Source organism: Monodelphis domestica, chromosome 4 (assembly GCF_027887165.1).
Source record: "Monodelphis domestica isolate mMonDom1 chromosome 4, mMonDom1.pri, whole genome shotgun sequence".
Taxonomy (NCBI): domain Eukaryota; kingdom Metazoa; phylum Chordata; class Mammalia; order Didelphimorphia; family Didelphidae; genus Monodelphis; species Monodelphis domestica.
In genome coordinates this window covers 193353423-193366198 of record NC_077230.1, presented here as the reverse complement: position 1 = coordinate 193366198, position 12776 = coordinate 193353423, and positions in this window count along the sequence as shown.

The window sequence follows — 12776 nt, the reverse complement described above, 5'->3', positions numbered from 1 at the left end:
GAAGGAAGAGAAAGAGGGGGTAAGAAAAAAGGGAAGAAAGGGAGGGAACAAGAAAGAAAGGGGGAAGGAGGAAGGAGGAAAGATTGAGCAGGGGAGAGAATTTGATTTTTTGAATACATACTCCCCACCACAGAGCTAATCAAAAAGGCTCCTTACCACATGGTTAGTAGACCCAAACAGTTACAGAATGTCTCCATATGTTCCAAAGTCTAAGTCTTTTTCATTGCATACTATCTTCCAGAAACATAATCATTAGCATCTTTTACAAGTGAAACTACAGATTTAATACGCACATACTCAAAAGTATTTGGTTTATTGGCATGTCCAGTTACAGTATTCTAAACCTTTTTCTTCTTTCCTTAAGCTCCAATCAAATGACTTCAAACCTCCTATAGGCTTCAATGAAAAGTCTGAAACCATCCAGTGGAAGCTTCCATCTTCATGCTTCAAAATTGATCAACATCTTTATTTAGCTTCTCTTTTTTCTGTCCTGACCAAAAACAATGGGCACATCCTTATCTTTTACAGAGATCATCCCTCCAAACACAAACACCAAACCAAAATCAAAGTATTTCTTTTTAGCCTACATTATTTTTTACCCATTCTGTCAGTCACCCTTCTAGCTGTATATTCCCTCATCACCAGGCCTCAGGGTCACCATTTTGTTGGTTTTCCAGTTTTTCTAACCACTCTTTCCTCTTACTAACTACTTAAAGACTGAATTCTCCTTCATTCTATTCTTGGGCCTTTTTCTCCTCTTTGTCAAATATCATGAAAACTTCTTTTTAAAATACTGTCCATCATCCAGTGTCTCTGGTCTCTCTCCAACAAAGACTTGTTCTTTTGCTATCTTCTCATGCTAAGTCAGGGCCCCCTGGATTATTCTTCTACCACTATTTTTCATCCAGGAGGAAGCTGCTTACTTCCTGGCATCTTTAAATATCCCCATTGAATAATTAATCCCTCTTTCCTTCAGCTCCTTGGATGAGACTAAGCCCTCTTCTAGACAAAAGAATAATACTCCTTAGTCTCTCTACCTCCCATCCCCACAGGGTCCTCCATCTCCTGACACAGTGGAATGACAGGGCTTTGGTCTCCCAAATGTTACATTCTTCCTTTACAACTTTTCAGCAAAAGCGCAGATAGCAGTAGCACACTGCTTCACTTAGAAGTTCTTATCTGAGAAATATATCCTTGCAGCCTTTAACTCTCAACAAACTTTTTGGTCAGAGGGTAAGTTTCAGTTTCAACACAATGCGTACATTGAATGGTCCCTGACAGTTATCTCTGCAGGTAACCATTAGATAATGCTTATGTTAATACTTGTGATGCGCCACCTGCCAGGGTGCTCTTGGTCTTAGAGAAAATGTCTAATAAATAATAAAACAGAAATAAAATAGGCTAAAACCAGCCCTCAGATATGGATATAAATATATGCATAGGTGTGTGTATTTATATATATATACATATATATATGCCTTTACTGCTGGCTTTCATGGGAGGGGAGCTAGAGGTGATAATAGTCTTAAAACAAGCTGGAAATATTATAATATTCTTTTGAATGTCACTTTTAAAACTCAGAAAAATGATACAATCTGATGAATACTTCAATGGAATGGCTTTGCATTCATTGTCCATCAAAGTGGGCATGCCCTCCCCTGCTATTGCTATAACAATAATAATAATAACAGCTAGTATTTATAGAGGACTTTAAAGTTCACAATTTATTAATATCTCATTTGAGCCTCATAACCATCTTAGGAAGTGCTATTATTAGGATCTCAATTTTATAGATGAAGAAACTGAATCAAAAAGAAGTTAAGTGATTTACCCAGGCTCACACAACTAGTATCTGAGACAGGATTAAAAATCAGATCTTCCTGGTTGGAGGGAAAGTGCATCCCCCAATACCTTGCCTCTACTGTGACTAATGCCGTTTCTGCTCTTCCACAGAAGCCCCCCACAATTCTGGAGACCTTCCTCTAAGCCCTTTTTTATATTCTAACATTTTTTTTACTAGTTTTACATTCTAACATTTTACATACTAACATTTGTTAGTACTCAGTCCAACCATCATCCCTTGACTTGTGTCACTCCGTTGTTCAATACACTCTGATTACTCCCTATTACCTCTAGGATCAAACAAAACCTTTTCTGATTGGCAATGAAAGTCCTTCATAAACTGGTTCCAAACTCTATCTAGACTTATTCTATGATTCATTAATCCTCACTATACAGTGCAAACTGTCCTTGCTCTTCCTTACACTTGTCACTCATCCTTCTGACCCTGTATTCTTACCCTGGATGTCTCTAGAAGGCACTTCCTCCTCTTATAAGCATAGAACCTTCCACCTCTGATAAGCTCAGCTAGGTCATCAGTTTCTATATGAGGTCCTTCCTGATCCCTTTTCTAGCTTCAAGATTGAGCAAAAATATCAATCATGAGGAAACCATATAGATTAGATTAGACCACAGAATGCACAGTAGTTATGTAGCTCTATGATCTGTTGTGCCATAAACCTTCCCCTATACTTCTGGCTCCAGGAAGGTCTCTCATTCATCATTCAAATTATTCATCTCACTCCAACTGAATCTTTCTTTCACCACTTCTCCATCCTCTTCTCTCTGCCAATCCAAAGCCTTGACTCTCTACTAAGAAATAGAATATAGCATCTTAGGGCTAACCTTTAAAGAATGCTCAAATTCACCTGGGGTAGAGATGTTCCATATATATATTGTGTGTATATTTATATGTATATGTGTTGCTCACCCACCAAGCAAGGTTCTTAAGAGAATGTACTATTTCATTTTTCTCTTTGTAACACCCTGAATAAAGCATAATGCCTGGCCCATAGAAGAGTAGGCACTTAATAAATGTTGGTTGACTATGCAATAAAAGATTTCATACATAAATATGTATAAAAATTCTTTGAATATACCCACTGGTATCTCTTGCCAAAGGTGAATCCTTTAAGAGTTCATCACCATTTTAACTTTAGATCTAATATTTTTGGCCACAGTCACCCCTAGAGTGACATCTAATTGGAAGTACCCACACCTAAAAAATTACATGTTCTTGAAGTATTAAAATACATCTAACTTATAATATGATATATATTACATAGTCATTAATATAACTGTCATATCACTTGCTTGTTTGCTTTTACATGATAATTTTTATGAAAATAGGTTGGTGTTTTTCTAATTGTACAAGGAAAAAAACTGATGCCTAAAGTTTAGGTTGATTGATTGACCTAGGGCAGTGATGGTGAACCTTTTAGAGACCAAGTGCCCAGAATACCATCCTCACACCACATGTGAGTCTCCCCCTTACTCCAGATAGGGGAGGAAGGAAGCACTCCCACTGGGCTTCTGAGCAGAGGGGGGAAGGTCATGTGAGAAATGCCCTTAGGCACAATGGAGAGGGGAAGGGGAGGAAGCACTCCCATTGGTCTGCTGGGCAAAGGGGTGTGTGATGTGAGAAATGTCCTCAGGTGCATGTAGAGGGGGGAGGGGAGCAGCCCCCTTCAGCACACTCTAACATACATGCCATAGGTTTGCCAACATGGATCTAGGGTAATTTTATTTCTGTTGGGGGAAAAGAAAGAAAGAGAAAAACATTTTAGAAACATGTCTTTCTTAGAAGAGTTGCATCAGCATAGGACATAGCATGTAGTGGGTACTTAATAAATTCTTCTTGGTTGATTGATTATCATGGGATAACTTTTGTTGTGCTTTTGGTAGTTTCTAATTAAGTCTAGTGAGTATTGAGACAGGTAAAATAATTTGCTGATACTCAGAGATGCTTCAAGAGTATTATGTGTGTCAAAACAGACAATTTATCCCCTACCATCTAGTTCAAAGTGTCAGATACAACATAGTAAATTTTTTGTAAGTGTAACTAAAATCCTACAAATAAAATTAAAGCCTAGAAAATGTCAGTAGTGCTTGAGAAAATGTATTTAACAGTAACTCTGTCTTTTTTTAATAACATAAAAGCTCATTTTGTACTCACATAAAAAAATAAAATCTGATCATTTGAAGGATTTATTTTAAAGAAATGACATGCTTTAAACAAAAATATAGAGACACACGCAGAGCAGAGCTGTAGGCTGCATCTAATTTGATTCAATCTATCCAGAATAGGTAGAGATGAAGTCATTTGTAAATGAGAAAAGAGTCTCATGAGCAAAGAGCATTTTGCCATGTCCCTAGATCTCATTGCACCAATTCTTCTCCAATTTCAGAACTATTTTTTCCTCCTATATTTCTTTGGTAGTTTTGTTCCAATGCAGTCGGTTCCTGGGCTACTAAAAGAAAAAGGGGAAAGGAAAGCCACTGTCTATAGAAATTAGACATTTTCTTCTCTTGTAATCTTACCCCAAAAAAATCATGGAGAAAAGTAAAGAAATGTTTTTGTTGAAATCATAGAGCTTGGAATCATAGAAATTTCAGATCTCTAACAGTCTTTAGAAGACAGGTACTCATAGATCATAGATCTAGAGCTGGAAGGGAGCTTAGAGGTTATCTAGTCCAGCTCTTCATTTCCTGGATAATGAAAATGAGTTCCAAAGAGAGTAATTGACTTTCACTAGGTCTTGCAACTAGTTTGTGGTTGTTACTTGGGCTTAATCTCACATCATTCAGCCCTCACCTCTACCTCCTAGGTCAGTGTTGGTGAAGTATTGGCAGGAGCGTCCAGTCAGCTTAGGGGGTGTGGGGGTGCTGCTCTGTTCCTCCTCTTCCCAGTGTCCAAGGACATTTTTGCATGCCCCCCACCTCTGTCCAGTTGCCCATATGAGCATGTGTTCTCTCTGCTCTCTGGAGTAAAGCAGGGGGCTCACAGCCAGCTTGAAGTTGCCTTTTGGGCACCTGGTCCTGAAAACCTTTGCCTAGGTTCCTTTTAGACAACTCAAATCCTCCCTCTTATTTATTGGGAGACTTTCCCCAGTGCTCTCCTGTCCTTTCCTCCTTATCCACATGCTAATACCTTCCCTTTGAGTTCACCTTTCATTTACACTACATTTGCATAGTTACTTATATATTGTTTCTGCAGTTAGAATGCAAGCTCCTTGAAGATAGGCCAAATATTTTTGCCTTTCTTTGCATCCCTAGCACTTAGCATAGTATTTGACATACTTAAGTACCTTAAGATTGTTTGTTGACTGATAATTCTAAATAATGATAAAGTCTAGGTCCAGGTTGGGGCTAGACCTCTTTTTCTTTCAGGGGATGATCTCCATCTCTAAAAATGTATTTAGATGGAATTTAGAAAGAGATTTTTTATGTATAATTGTTTTCCATTATCTCCTTTATTGTTTAATATTGTACTAAAAATGCTAGCTTAAACAATAAGATTGAAGGAATTAAAGTAGGCAATAAGGAAACTAAATCACCATTCTTTGCAGATGGTATGATGGTATACTAAAGAATCCTAGAGATAACTAAATCCTAGAGATAACTAAAATATTATTGAAATATTCAATGACTTTAGCAAAGTTGCAGGATACAAAATAAACGCATGTAAATAAATCATCAGTATCTCTATTACCAACAAAGTTCAACAGCAAGCAAAAGAGAAATCTCATTTACAATACCATTAAACATAAAAGACCTGAGAATCTACTTGCCAAGACAAACACAGGAATTATATGATTACAATTACAACACTTTTCACAAAATAAAAAAATAATTAGAAAAAATACTAACTTCCATTTACTCAGTGTTATATCAATCCAATTACCAGAAAATTAATCTATAGATTTGGGGGGAGTTGACAGAATTGATAAGGAAGAACAGACAGTGAAGAATATCAAAGGAATGTTTTTATGTCAAAGAAAGTGACCTACCAGTACCAGATCTCAAACTGTACTATAAAGCACTAATCTTCAAAACAGTCTGGTACTATCTAAGAAATAGATTAAATAAGGGGGCAGCTGGGTAGCTCAGTGGATTGAGAACCAGGCCTAGAGGGAGGTCCTAGGTTCAAATCTGGCCTCAGATACTTCCCAGCTGTGTGACCCTGGGCAAGTCACTTGACCCCTGTTGCCTAGCCCTTACCACTCTTCTGCTTTATTGGCTCCAAGACAGAAGGTAAGGGTTTAAAAAAAATTTTTTTTAAAGAAATAGATTAGATATACAATATACAGGTTATGATTTCAGCAGCCTAGTGTTTGAAAACCTCAAAGACCCCAGCTTTTGGAATAAGAACTTGACAATCTGGGAAAACTGGAACACAGTATGGCAAAAACTAAGTATAGATCAATATCTCACACCCTATACCAAGATAAGGTCAAAATGGGTAGATTATTTAGACATAAAGGGTGAAATCATAGGTAAATTAGAGGAACATAGAATAGTTTACCTGTCAGATCTATGGAGAAGGGAAGAATTTATGACCAAACAAGCAAACAAGCATTATAGAATATAAAATGAATAATTTTGATTATATTAAATTTTAAAATATTATAATAAATTAAATTAAAGCTAAACTAAATATTTTTGTATAGATAAAGCCAATGTAATCAAGATTTGAAGGGAAACAACAAACTGGGAAGAAAAATTTATAGCAAATTTCTCTGATAAAGGTCTAATTTCTCAAACTCATAGAGAATAAAGTCAAATGTATAATGTAAGTCATTTTCCAATTGACAAATGGTCAAAGGATATAAACATTCAGTTTTCAAAAGAAATCAAAGCTATAAATAACCATATCATATGCAAAAGTTTCCCAAATTACTCTTAATTAGGGAAATGCAAATTAAAACAACTCTGAGGTGCCACCTCATATCTGTCAGATTGACCAGTATAGCAGTAAAAGAAAATTATAAATGTTGGAGGGGATATGGCAGAATTGGGATACTTATGCATTATTGAAACTATGCCCAAAGAGCTATAAAACTGCATACCTGTTGATCCAGTAATGCCACTACTGGCTCTGTATCTCAAAGAAATCATAAAAAACGGGAAAGAACCTACTTGTACAAAAATATTTATAGCAGCTTTTTTTGTGGTGAGAAAGAATTGGAAATTCAGAGGATGTCCATCAATTGGGGACCGAGCTTGTGGTATATGTTGGTGATGACACATGATTGAGCTATTAGAAATGATGAACAGGATGATTTCATAAAAAAGCTGGAAAGATCTAAATGAACTGATGCAAAGCAAAATAAGCAGAACTAGGAGAATGTTGTACACAGTAACAGCAATGTTGTATGATGATTAATTGTGAAAGACTTAGCTACTCTCAGCAATACCATGATCCAGGACAATTCTGAAGGATTTATGACAAAGAATTTATCTGTCTCCAGAGAAAAAAATTATTAGAATCAGATGCAGATAAAAGCATACCATTTGCCACATTGGTTTATTTATTCTTTTATTTGGGGGAGGGGAGTTGGTTTTATATGAGTATTCTCTTACAACAATGACCTAAAATACAGAAGTATGTGTCATATGATAATACCTGTACAACCCTGTTCAAGTTACTTACCATCTCTAAGAAGTAGAGAGGAAAAGAGGGAGGGAGAAAATCTGGATATCATAATTAAAGGAAACTCATGTTGAAAATTGTTATTACATGTGATTTGGAAAATAAAATACCCTTGAAAAAATGTCTTTAATTTCCCAAACATATGTGTGTGTGTTGTCCAAAAGGGGCACAGTTAACATGTTGGAGTCCTTACTCTTAATCTCATGAAATTTTGTGGATACCAGTGGAGTAGAAAGGCCATAGAGCAGCCATCCCTTGATCTTACAACACTGGGTTGACTCAAGTACATATTGTGTGCCTGACACCGTTCTGTGTAGATTAGTGATACAAGGAAAGGAAAAAATAGTCTCAGGCTTCAAAAAAGAATTACATTATAATGGAAGTCAAAGAGACAAATAAAATCTTAGACAAGCTAGATATGATAGATATATAGAAAAAATTAATAGGAATTGAAAAAAATATGCCTCTTCTCTGCAATAAATGGTGTCATTATAAAAATTAACTGCATAAGACTGAAAATTTTATAATTAAATTTAGGAAAGTAGAAATATTAAATGCATCCTTTTCAGAACATAATACAATAAAATTATATTTAATGAGGAATCATAGAAACAGAATAAAAAATAATTGGAGACAATGACAATTTTAAAATTAGTAAGTTGAAGAACAAATCATAGAAACAATAAGTATTTTAAAGAGAATGATAATAATGAGACAACATACCAAAACCTATGTGATATTGCAAAAGTAGTAATTAGAGGAAATTTTATTTCTCTAAATGCTTATATAAATAAAACAGAGAAAGAATTATATCAATAAATTGGGTATATAACTTTTAAAAATTAGAAAAGAACACATTAGAAATCTTCAAATAAATGTCAAATTGGACATTCTAAAAATTAAAGTTGAAATTTAAAAAATTAAATTTAAGGGAACAATTAAATTATTTAATGAAACTAAGAGTTCATTTTATGAAAATAGGAACAAAATAGATAAACACTTAAAAACATGTTAACTAATGTTCATCTGTTTTGTTATTTTATTAATTTAATAATTTATTTTTATCTTATTTAATTTATTTAAAAGAATTTAATTTATTAAAAAGAGAAGAAAATCCAATCACTAGTATCAAAAATTAAAAGGATGAATTTGCCACAAATGAAGATGAAATCAAAGCAATTATTAGAATCTATTTTCCCCAATCATATGCTAACAAATTTAATAATTTGAGTGAAATTATGAAAAGTGAAATGAGTAGAACCAAGAGAACATTACATACAACATATAAATATTGTTTGAAGAATGACTTGTATATGTGCACCTCCAGACAAAGAACTAATTTTAAAAAAAAGCAAGAAATTGTTTTACATACAAAAATATATTTTAATCAAGTGTGGAAAGGGAAGGAAGAGGAAGGAGTTACTGAGAATTTTAATGTAACAAACTAATAAATAAATTTTTAATGTACATGAATAGGTATAAATAAGATACATAAAGAGCATGCTCAACACAACCTTAAAAGAGAAGGCATTACTAGCTGGTGAAACCAAGAAAGGCATCCTGAAGAAGGTGTCATTTACTTTGAGTTCTGAAGGAAGCTAGATCTAAAGGCAGAAGTCAGGAATGAGAACTCTTCAGGCCTGGTCGATGGCCAGTGCAAAGGTATGGAGATAACAGAATATGTGAAAAACAGCAAATAAGCCAGTGAGTTTGGACTGTTGAAGAAAAAACTATGAAAAGAAGACTGGAAATACAGGAAAGGAACTGTTTGAGAAGAGCCTTAAACATTAAACTAGGAAACCTATATTTGATTCTAGAGGTAATAAGGAGCCAGTAGAATTTAGGGAGTCTATATGTGGGGCATAAGGTTTAGGGGAAGTAGGTGACTTAATCAGACCTGTACTTTAGGAACATCACTTTTCTGCTGTCCCTCTATATTTTCTCTGACTAAAACTCTGCTTCACTGTCCTTAGTTGGTTCCACTACTCTAAAAATTGTTTTGAGTTGTTTGGGGGGCTGAGGTTGTTGTTGTTTGGAAATGAATTGGGAGAGCTTGGAGTATTCTTCATCCTGTCATCTTGGCTATCAGAAATAAGTAATCTCTAGGAAAACACTTTTGGCAGAAAACAGGAAGGATTGGAGTGGGAAAGCTTGTAGCAGAGACACCAAATCACAATAGTCCTAAAGTTGAGTGGTGTATTTTTGTGTAGAAAAATGAGTAAGGGATACTCTATAAGTAAAAATATTAAAACTTAACAAGTGATTAGGTATGTAGGATAAGCAAGAAAGGGAAGTTGAGGATCACACTGACAGGATGAAGACATATTGACAGTAGTAAGGAAATTCATAAGTAGGGTGGGTTTGAGAGAAAACATAATCCGTTCTGTTTTAGATATGTGGAATTTGACATGTCTGTAGAACATATAGTTCAAAATGCACAAAAGACAATTGAATTTTGTAATACAGAACTAGAATTCAGGATGCGATTAAGCCTAGATATATAGATCCAGGAATACTTGCATAGAGATAGTAATTGAATCTGAAAGAGCTGATATAATTATCATCATTGGTAACCTTGGAGAGGAGAGAACAGTTTTAGTTGAATGATGAGGTCAGAAGGCAGATTACAGCAGGTTGAGAAGGGAGTGAGAGTGAGAGAATAAGGATTCTAGTAGCTGAGGTCTTTGTCTTTGTCAAATCCTAGACTGCCAGCTATATTTGCTTTCATTTTGTATGTTGTAAACCTAATCTGTTCCATTGATCAATCTTTCTATTTCTAATCCAGTACCAAAAATTGTTCTGAGAATTACTGCTTTGCAATATAATTTGGAAATTGGGTTTTACTAGAACACTTTGCTCCATGATTTTTGTTTTTTGCATTATTTCCCCTGAGATTTTTTACTTTTGTGCTTCCATATGAATGTCATTGATATTTTTTCTAGGTCTAGGTATTAGAACGGGAAAGGTCTTATACATCTAAAATATTTATATTAGCACTTTTCATGGTAAAAGACTGTAAACTAAAGGAGTACTTATAAAAAGAATAGTTGAAGATACTGTGATATATGGTGTAAAGGAATACTATTGTGATGAAAGAAATAAGGAAAAGACAGTTTCAAAGAAACTTGGAAAGACTCCTGTGAATTGATACATAGTGAAGTTAGAAGAACCAGAAGAACAAATAAGCAATTGTGAAAAACCTAAGAACCTAGTCAAATAAATGCTCAATCATGATTACAGAGGATTGATAAAGAAATGTTGTCTGCTTCTTGACAAAGAGAACTTGACTAATATGCAAAATAAGAAAGGCATTTGATAACAGTCAATGTGAAAATGTTTGTTTGACCATGCTTACAGTATCAGTTCTATTCTTTTTCAGCGAGTAAAGGGAGGGGGGTGGGGTATGAATTCTTAACAATTTACTATATTAATTTTTTAAGGATTAGGAAGACTTAGATGTATTTGTAGTAGGCAGCAAGGAAGGAATCAGGAGACAAAGAGAAGGTCAGAAATAGGGAGACTAATAGTGGGAGAAACTTGATGGAGAAGAGAGGAAAGAATGGTGCATATAGAGAAGTTGGCTACAGCAAAAAGAGGGGCTACTTCTTGATCAGAGACTGAAATAAAGAAAGATATAGTCAAAGAAAAATTCAGGAGAATGTGGAATGAGGAGGAGAGATATATCAATTTTGAATGCCATTAATTTGTGTAGTGTGAGATGAAGTACTCAGTGGAAGATAGGGGAAAGAATTATGTGGGAGGATTAAGAAAAACTCTGAAGAAGCTACTTTGGTGAATAGGAGAGATAAACCTTCTATTCCTCAGTTCTTTCCCAATTTTCCTCATCCCTGCGATACTGGCAATACTGTCTTCATCATTATAACCCTTGTCCCTTTATCCTATCAGTAATAACATTTTGCTAAGCTTCATCTTTGGATTATTCTCATTATCTACTGCCTTTTCTTTTATTCACATGTTGCTGACCAAACTGTGGAAAATCATGGAATCATGTTAATTTCCACTACAATTTTATGCTACATAATCTCAGGTGGGCTCTTTTTGCAGTAAGGCAATTGGCTTATTCCTCTATATTTGATTCACTACGCCATTCACCACAGAGAACATTTTAAATATTTTTACCTGTTTTCAAACCTCCCAAATGGGACAAGAAAACTCAATTAAAAAAAAAAGATAACCTAGATAGTGATTTTTAAACTACATTTTTCCAAGCTTTTCAGAAAAGTCTCAAGATCTCCTGCCTGCAGCCATCCGCTTTGGACTTTCTTGATTCAATATCGCTCACCTGGTCCCAGCCCTTCTGGCCCAGATCTCAATCACCTGATCACAACCTGATCAAATGACCCCAGAAAACTCTAGCCTCAGAGCAGATTGCTCATCGCCCCAGACCAGGACTCATTTCCACCAGCTGGTAAAAAATGGGGGTGATTCTCCTTAGGCTACAATTAGCCTCCACGTGGCAAGGGGCAGGAGATAGCAGAGGGGGAGAAAAGAGGAGAAGGTAGAGACTTTTCCAAACAGGAACTTACAAGCATGACTACTTTAAAAGAATATCTTTTGACTGCATTGATCCTTTTATTCATATCACCTGAGAGTCAGGGGAAAAATTCAACTCCCTACAATTCTTTGGCAAAATTTGAGATTCCTAAAATCCACCTTTACTATGGGGGGAGGGAGCAACTCAGTGGCTCAGTGAATTGAGAACCAGGTCTAGAGATGGGAGATCCTTGGTTCAAATCTGGCCTCAGACACTTCCCAGCTATGTGGCCCTGGGCAGGTCATTTAACCCCCATTGCCTACCCCTTACCAATCTTCTGCCTTCTGACAATAGGCATCTAAATAAATAATTAAAAAAAAAAACAAGGAACTTTAAAGAGACTGGAGGTTATATTTTTAAGGCATTTCAGACTCTGTGTTTTATCTCTATTTTATTGCATTTTGCTGATTGTTTTGTTTAAGCTTTAACTTTGTGATTTAAAGTTCATATATTACTGCATTCAATACTATTCTGTTACACTGAATCAGTTTAATGTACTGTGTTTTAACTACTGTTAAATTCTTTTGCTTTACCCCTATAACTATACTGAACAAACATTATTGAGTAGGCCCATATTTTTGACTTTGTAAATTGTCACATAGAGCATAGATGGACTCCATCAGAAAATTGCTATAACAACCTTTGGAAAATTTAATGAGCTAAATATCTCAAATTGATTTTAAGGGTTCTTTAGACATGATTTTTAGAATTTTTCTTAACAATATCTGG